Genomic DNA, 8,882 nt, shown 5'->3' with positions numbered 1-8,882 from the left:
AAGTATTTTATGTGAAACTCCAAACCTCCACACAGCTGGAGAAAACTCATAATGTTACATGATTTTGTTGTCACTTCACTTTCTGTTGGCAAATGATGAATTTAAGTATACAAGTTAAGAAACAAATACAGTAATTTTAAATTAAAAGTAGATATAAATATCTTGTCAGACTATTTTTAATTCACAGTTCATTCACAGTAGAGTCACCAAAGACATATTTTCAAAACATTTTGTAAATTTTTTCATCCATTATTACACAGATTAAATTATTGTATCTTATCCTTGAAACACTCAGTATTAGAATAAACTTATTTTGTCTACATTAATACATTGATAGAGGGTAAATTGTTTTAAATGTCATGTCAAACAAAATCATTCCACCATTCACAAGTTCACTAAATTAACCATATATCACGTTTAAGTACATATTCAGTCTGAAAACTCGAGAAAGAAGAAAGACTGAACCTTTCACCTCAAAGTGATAAATAGAAGTAACAAGAAATAGATAAAAGTTTATTCAACAATATGCACATAAATGTCACTCATAAGGAAGTGTGTGTCAGTGAGAGGACAGAAGAGCTCACATCAGTTCAGCTTCAACATCAACCATGTTCTCTGCAGCTCTGATGTTGCTGCTGGCAGCTGGATCCTGTGAGGAGCTTTCAGTGGATTCACACTAATAAACACATTAGAAATAATGTTGAGATAATGTTGATTTCTCTTGCCACAGTTGTGAAATTTCATCCAGACTCCAATGTTGTATTTTCAGTTGATAACTCATGTAAGTACAGTTTAAAAATCACCTTGTATGCTTCAACAAGGACTATTTATTTTATATTATTACTATTATTTAATATTTATCAGAATGTCATGTTGATTATTTTTGTGTAAAGGTTTTTTGTGTTATAATAATGCAGCTTTGAGCAAACAATTTCTAGTTTGTTTTGGAAAACTCTCTGACATCCATTCATTCAGAGTTGGCTGTAAAATGTTGCAAATCGTTACTGAAATGTTTGTGCCTGATTGATTCTTCTGTTGCGTACCGTCCATTTGCTTGTAGCTTGAAGTTTTGGGAATCTAAAATCATGAGAGTGAAAAATAACATTGCACTTCTTAAAATTACCACACGAGGGCAGTCACTATCAAGTTTCTCTCTCATCTGTCACTGGTCCACTTTTCTCACTGATCTGAAATGAATGATGAACTGACCTAGAATTGTTTGTGCTTGACTGATTCTTCTGTTGCGTCCAACACTGCTCTTCTCCTCACTGAATTTTAGTCTTTGTGTCTCTTACCTTTTAGCACTGTGTCTCCAAAACCTCAGACTGATAAAAATGCAAATTCAGTCACTGTCACACAATCTCCACCCATTCTGGCTGCTAAATATATCCTTCACATCAGCCTTTGCAGTTGCAGACTCAGCCAAGTTCTCATCATGACAGTTGTACAAAGCTTCTTCCTCTTGGCTCTCATTTCAGGTGAGTGAAGTCAGTATCCAGCAGAAGAAGAGAAAGGGAGCTTTGAATGACTGCTGGCTTCCTGTCATCTAAACTCTGTGTCTGTTTCAGCTGCTCAGGGTCAGTCCCTCACCTCCTCAGAGCCAGTGGTCAACAGACCTGGAGAGTCAGTCACTCTGTCCTGTAAAGTGGAAGGACTTTCTCTAGCTTGGCTGCACTGGATTCGTCAGAAATCAGGGAAAGGACTGGAATGGATCGGACGCATTGATAGTGGAACTGGCACAATATTTGCCCAAAGTCTCCAAGGCCAATTTTCCATCACTAAGGATACTTCCAGAAATGTTGTGTACTTGGAGGTGAAGAGTCTGAAACCAGAAGATTCTGCTGTTTATTACTGCGCATGAGAGCCACAGTGACACAGGAGACTACAAAGCTGTACAAAAACTGAAAAACACTAAACACTGTATAAGAAGCACTGAAGCATGTCAGGGCTTTGAAACAAATTTCCTTTTGAATGATGGCCAATAATTAACAATTTCATCAATACAAAATAATTTGTCATTGTGTTGAGACACTTTATCCTGAAACATTTGGTCATCTGATGGGAGCAGATCTTTAAATGTCTTTAAACATGTCAATATCTCAAAATAACACTAATACTCATTTTTCTACTTGTAGCTGACCAACAACCGAGAAAAACAAACACACAGCAGAAAAAAAAAATATATATTTTATTTATATAGCCAAACAAAATGACAAATTATATAATTTCCTCAAAGTCCTTTTCAGTCTGTACAGCATACAACACCATTCATCCCTAAACCCTCAGTTTCAATAAGGAATTTCCTCAAACCAAAATATTACAAAAACAGTGTTGCATGAAGTAGTGCGACAAAAGCAACATAAAAAAACAACTCACAACAGATTGATTTCATTATTGGTCATGATCACAGTGACTGCAGTGGTATCTGATACTCCTTCCATTTTCATTCCTTTAATTATCATTTATATCAGTTAATATCACTCATTGCCATCTTTGCTCAGTCACAGCTGCCTTCACTGCCCTTTGTCTTTCATGTACTGTATGTACACTGAAATGTTCCTGTATATAATCACATTTTAATATGTATGTTGCAGTCCTCTGATGTTTCTGCTACTGACAGTAATTGTAGTAGGATATTCCTTAATAATGATCTGTTAACATTTTCTTTTCTGTTAATATGAAATGCAACAAATGTGAATTGGTAGAAGTTTGCTTGGAGTTTAATAGTTAAACAGCCTCTGTGAATCCACTGATGAGCTTGGAATAGTATATGTGTTGGATTGCACATCTCACACATTATAATATGCTTTATTAAGGGAAATATTGATGTTACACAAATAAGATCAGTAATTCCCGTGTTTCAATAACTGAGAGTAAATTGCAATCCAGTTGTTTCCTCCCTGTGAGGAGGAGTCAATGCAAAACTTTAGAGGTCTTCCACCTCTACTTATCTGACTGCAGAGAGGATGACAGAGAACAGTGGACACACAGTTTAACATGATGGACTATAGGACAGGACTGCTGCTTTTAACTATCTGCTGGGCAGGTGAAGATCTTCACATATCTTTATTTGACATATTTACATTTGTATTAACAACTTGATGCATGTTAGGCTCTTTTTTCTGTCTTGGCAGGTGTTGAAGGTCAGACTCTGACAGAATCTGGACCAGCAGTTAAAAAGCCTGGAGAATCCCACAAACTGACCTGCACAACATCTGGATTCACATTCAGCAGCTACTGGATGCATTGGGTCAGACAGGCTCCTGGAAAAGGACTGGAGTGGATTGCTGCTGATGGTGGTGGTAGTGGCAAATACTACTCTCAGTCAGTTCAAGGCCGGTTCACCATCTCCAGAGACAACAGCAGACAGCAGCTGTATCTGCAGATGAACAGTCTGAAGACTGAAGATTCTGCTGTTTATTATTGTGCTCGAGACTCACAGTGACTGGAGTTGGTTGAGCAGCTGTACAAAATCCTACAATAGTTCTCCTTACTAGGATGATAGATCACAACAACTATCTCATATGATTAATGTCTTCAGTTTAAGTAGTTCAAGAAAATTTTGTAAGTCCTCTACTCCTATTCATCTTTGGAGAACAATGTGATATTTTTTGGGCCTTAAAGATACATTTTACAAGAGAAAAAAATATTTCTAATAAGAGAAGTATATCGCTTGGATATGTAAATCATATTAATAGACAGAACTGTCTTCCTTATTACCAAAGAGCTTAAATTAAGATGTCTGACACTCAAGAGATTACGATCAGTTACAGTTTCTGGACTCAGTATTTGAACAAGACAGAAAAGTTTTTTGTTTGTTTTTTTCCCCTTTATTTAGTGCAGAGTGTGAATAACACAAATTGAGTGCAGGACAAGTGATTAACATGAAACTCTTATGACACAGGACAGTACATACAGGAGGAGCAAAAAGGGCCAGACAGTAACCCCAAGAAAACAATAACATGAAAATAAATGAATAAATAAAAATAAATAAATACATTTTTGGCTTAGTACAAAATGCACGTGGTGTGTGTGTGTGTGTGTGTGTGTGTGTGTGTGTTAGTGTTGGTGTGTAAGGATATAGAGGGAAGAGAGCAGAGGGAAGGAAAGGGAAGAAGAAAGAGAGGATAAAAAAGAAAGAAGAAAAAACAGAGAAGAAAAGAAATGGAAAGCTGCAGTGTTGTGGGGGGTCTCTGGTTTGGAACCAGGGTGAGAGACAGAGTTCTATTTTATTTTATTTTATTTTTTTATTTTTATATTTTTTTCATCTAAATGTTTAACCTGAGAGTTAATTGTTAACAGTCTGGTTATTTCACCTTTTCTCAGTTTGCAGAATTAATATGAAATCAAAGCTTCAATACTCACTGAATATAAAACAAGATGTTTTGTATGGTATCAATGAAGTTTCAAACTACTTCAGCAACAACATTAAACTGTTAACACTGTCAGTTTATCTCACAGACACCCCACTAAAGATTGTTTTAAACTAATATAATTATCTTTTTTAATTAACTTTTAAGGGAAACAAATAGTTTTATGCAGATCATCACACAGGTTTCAGTTCCTGAACATCTGTTCAGAGTCTCCAAGTTTGTCTGGGCCACGTGACTTCAAACATCTGCAAAAACTGAAAAAATTCAAACTTTTGTATTCAAATTTGTATTCAAAGCTCCAAACCTCCATCTAACCAGAACAAACTCAAGTCTTCATGCTATTTGAGTATTTCCCCTGTTACTTCACTGCAGTAATTAAATAGATATATGCTGTAAAATATTTGTCGATTGTTGACATTTAATTTTTCCTTACTTTAAAATATATATTTTTTAATCTTTCTTTCTCTTTCTTGTCTTCATTTTCATTTCTCACAGAGATTTAGAAAATATGAAATAAAATACAACTAAAATTACAAGTAAAATAGTAAAATCTTGGCTGTAAAAAAATTCTATCAGAAAAAATTCACATTAATTTGAAGTATTGTCAAAATCTTTATATGATTTTTAAAAATTAAAATGATGAATGAACTCAGGTCTATATAAATGTTCTTTATAACAATGTAATTCAACAATAACTTTATTTGATTCAATAATTTATTTGTACTTCACTCTGGATTTGAGAAGAAATGCTGATCTTTTCACCTTCAACAGAACCCATTTAAATAAAATGTAATCAGTGTGTGTGTGTGTGTGTGTGTGTGTCAGCGAGAGGACAGAAGAGCTCACATCAGTTCAGCTTCAACATCAACCATGTTCTCTGCAGCTTTGATGCTGCTGCTGGCAGCTGGATCTTGTGAGGAGCTTTCAGTGGATTCACACTAATGAACACATTAGAAACACTGAATAGTCAGATGAATGATGGAGATAATGTTGATTTCTCTTTCCACAGGTGTGTACAGTATTGATCGCATCCAGCCAGACTCAATGGTTCTGCAGCCTGGACAGTCTTTGACCATCACCTGTCAGGTCTCTGGTTATTCTCTGACTGATAGCAGCTATGCAACAGGTTGGATCAGACAGTGTGAAGGAAAACCAATGGACTGGATTATACATCGGTGGGGAGGAGGTGACTTTTATCAAAATAATGCTCTGAAGAACAAGTTCAGCTACAGCAGAGACACTTCTGCTAGAACATTGACTATTAAAGGACAGAATCTGCAGCCTGAGGACACAGCTCACACAGCTAAATACCCAGAGATTCATGTGACTGAAACACACACAAACATGTTTTAAATTTGAACATTAATAAAGATAGTGCTCTCTGCTTAGTTGATAAATAATTGTATTTATGGAATTCACAGAACAGTAGAGGCATTTTTCCTCATAGACAGAAGAAGAGTTGAGTATTAAATGTAGATATCATTTGACTTCAACTGCATTTGACATCAATACATAAAGGATATGACACATATTTCTATATATATTGTTGTTTCTGTATTGTGTGGAAACTAAAATATTATCTGACAAAATGAATGATAGCTCTATCTCTTTAAAGGCAGGAACAAATACGCATAAAGGGTGCACATTTCCTTTTTCTTATTTGGCCAAAAGGAAACACAGCTGTAACTTGCTACACCATTAATTAAAGATTGTTGAACATAACAGTTTGTTCTCCTTTTCCACCAGGTCACAAATTAGCTGACAGGATTTGGATACTTTATATTTTCCTCTGTTGTTGTAGATACTCTACTTAAGAAAATGTATCTGTGTTGCATATTTCCTTTTTAAACCTGTAGAGGGAGGTCTATGCAAACTCTTTCTTCCCTATAAAAACACCAACAGCAAATGTCATATAGTAGTTTGTAGCAAAACAACAGTTTTATACAAATTAGAAACACTCAATAAAAAGCACTGAACCACAGTGTTTATTACAGAATAAAAATTACACTTGCCCGGAGTTTATTGTTTGTAGTTACTATTCATGGTAAGAAAACCGATTCTTTTACTTCTTTTGTAAATGTTCAACCCCTGATTTTCAAGTTTGATGGATGATGATCTTCATTTCTTTGTTTACAGGAGTTCAGAGTGAGATCAAACTGGACCAGTCTCCCTCTGAGGTGAAAAGACCTGGAGAGACAGTGAAGATGTCATGTGTCATATCTGGATTTGACATGACAGACTACTTTATTCACTGGATAAGACAGAGACCAGGCAAAGCTCTGGAGTGGATTGGGAGGATGGATGCAGGTTCTAACTCTGCTAGCTATGCCAGCTCCTTTCAAAGCTGTTTCATCATGATTGAAAATGTGTCCAGTATCAATCAGTACCTTGAGATCAAGAGTCTGACAACAGAAGATTCTGCTGTTTACTTCTGTGCTCGATAAAACTGCACAAAAACCTCCACAGACAACAAGTAGCTACATATGATGACAGTGACATCTTGGTTTTCTGATGAGCTGCATGTTACAAAAGCACTTTGAAAATATCCACAACAGATTTCTTTATATTTTAGTTGGTAGTTTTTATTGTCTTTCTGATCTTACATCATTCAAATAAATAGACTGAGTTCTTTCAACTGTCAAATCATAATTTAAATAACAAATGTCACATTAACAAGTGCAAGCTTTACATTTCATGAAATGACTTTTAAAAGGGAAACAAGTTGAAAAAAAAATTGAGAGTGAACTTCATGGATCAGAGGTGACCTCAGTCCAAAATATATTCAGAGCACTGGTGGATGGTTTTACTTAGTCAGATGATAATAAAGCAGATTTCAAATGACAGTATGTTGATGATTAAAACAATAGAATATTTATATTATTTTATGCTCTCATCTGCTGCCCATTATGCCAAAACAAAATTTATAATGCATGAATCAAATTAATGTTCATATAATCACAACTTTATATATTTATTAAATCTACATTATTTGTTGTAGTTTCAACACACAGTAGGCAGAAATGAGGGCCAAATACAACCCAAATCTGTCCTTCCTGTCAGGAGGAGTCAATGCAAAACCTTGATGTCTTCCACCTCTACTTATCTGACTGCAGAGAGGATGACAGAGAACAGTGGACACACAATTTAACATGATGGACTATAGGACAGGACTGCTGCTTTTAACCATCTGCTGGGCAGGTGAAGATTTTGATCTTGAGTTGAAGACCATCTTCAAAAAGTTAAAAGCTTATATAACAGTTTTCTTTTTGTCTTGACAGGTGTTGATGGTCAGACTCTGACAGAATCTGAATCAGGAGTTAAAAAACCAGGAGAATCCCACAAACTGACCTGTACAACATCTGGATTCACATTCAGTGACTACAGCATGAACTGGATCAGACAGGCTCCTGGAAAAGGACTGGAGTGGATTGCTTATATCAGATATGACAGTGGCAAAATCTCCTACTCTCAGTCAGTTCAAGGCCGGTTCACCATCTCCAGAGACGACAGCAGACAGCAGGTGTATCTGCAGATGAACAGTCTGAAAACTGAAGATTCTGCTGTTTATTATTGTGCTCGATGGCCACAGTGACTGGAGTTGGTTGAGCAGCTGTACAAAATCCTACAATACTCATCCTGATAGGCCTCAACTACCTCATATAATGATGTAACTTCAATTAAGTTGAAAGTAGTAGTATAGTTGTCGTCGTTTTAAAACCTTTTAAGGCTGCACAAGCAAAACATGACAAAGTGCAGATTGAAACTTGATAAGCTGAAATATAAAAGCCAGACAAAACAGTACTTAACAAAGAAAAAACAAAGACCACAAACATGTGGACAATCATTCACATTTATTCACGTAAATAAAAGATCATCACTCAGATATCTATGTTACCAAACTATCATCACAGTATCATCAGTCATCTATATCTAAATCTGCTCCTTCTTCTCCCTGTTCATGTCACGTCAGTGCTGTGAGTGCAGAGTGTATCCCAGCATACACAAGTTGAAAGGCAGAAACTGCTAGATATGTTTGGTAGAGATTCAAATACAACAATATTTCTTTATTCTTGGGATTCACAAGTGAGTTACTGTATATGTTGAGATAGAAAAGAGTTACAGTCCCTCATTTTAAACTCTAGAGGGCAGACAAGGACTGACTGTGTTACTGATCACAGTAATGATCTTGGATTGAAATGATAGTGATGAAAAGAGATTGTTTCATTTGTCTTGAGCACAGTTAGTGTTAATATTTTCACCCTGATAGATGGGATGGCACAGTGGTTCAATGTTTAGCACTCTCACCTCACAGCAAGAAGGTCCTGGGTTCAAATCCACTGTGAGGATCTGGGTTTTCTCTGAGTGTCTGTGGTGGTTTCCTCACACAGTCAACACATATGCAACTTTGGTGAAATGGATATTCAAACTTGTTCAATTGCTGATGGAGTGATTATGTTTTGACCTGTCTTGTTTAGTGTCCACTGAGAAAAGCTTCACCTTGTAACCGTG

The 8,882-nt window shown here is 36.0% G+C and overlaps 1 pseudogene; it reads left to right on the top strand.

Moving 5' to 3' along the window:
- Positions 1 to 1,435: 1,435 nt before the first annotated feature.
- LOC137168216 (uncharacterized) lies at positions 1,436 to 8,013 on the top strand (annotated as a pseudogene).
- The last annotated feature ends 869 nt before the right edge of the window (positions 8,014 to 8,882 follow it).

The sequence above is a fragment of the Thunnus thynnus genome, chromosome 17 (assembly GCF_963924715.1).
Source record: "Thunnus thynnus chromosome 17, fThuThy2.1, whole genome shotgun sequence".
In the NCBI taxonomy this organism is placed as follows: Eukaryota; Metazoa; Chordata; class Actinopteri; order Scombriformes; family Scombridae; genus Thunnus; species Thunnus thynnus.
Note: the sequence above shows the minus strand (reverse complement) of the source record. Positions and strands in the feature narration are given on the sequence as shown.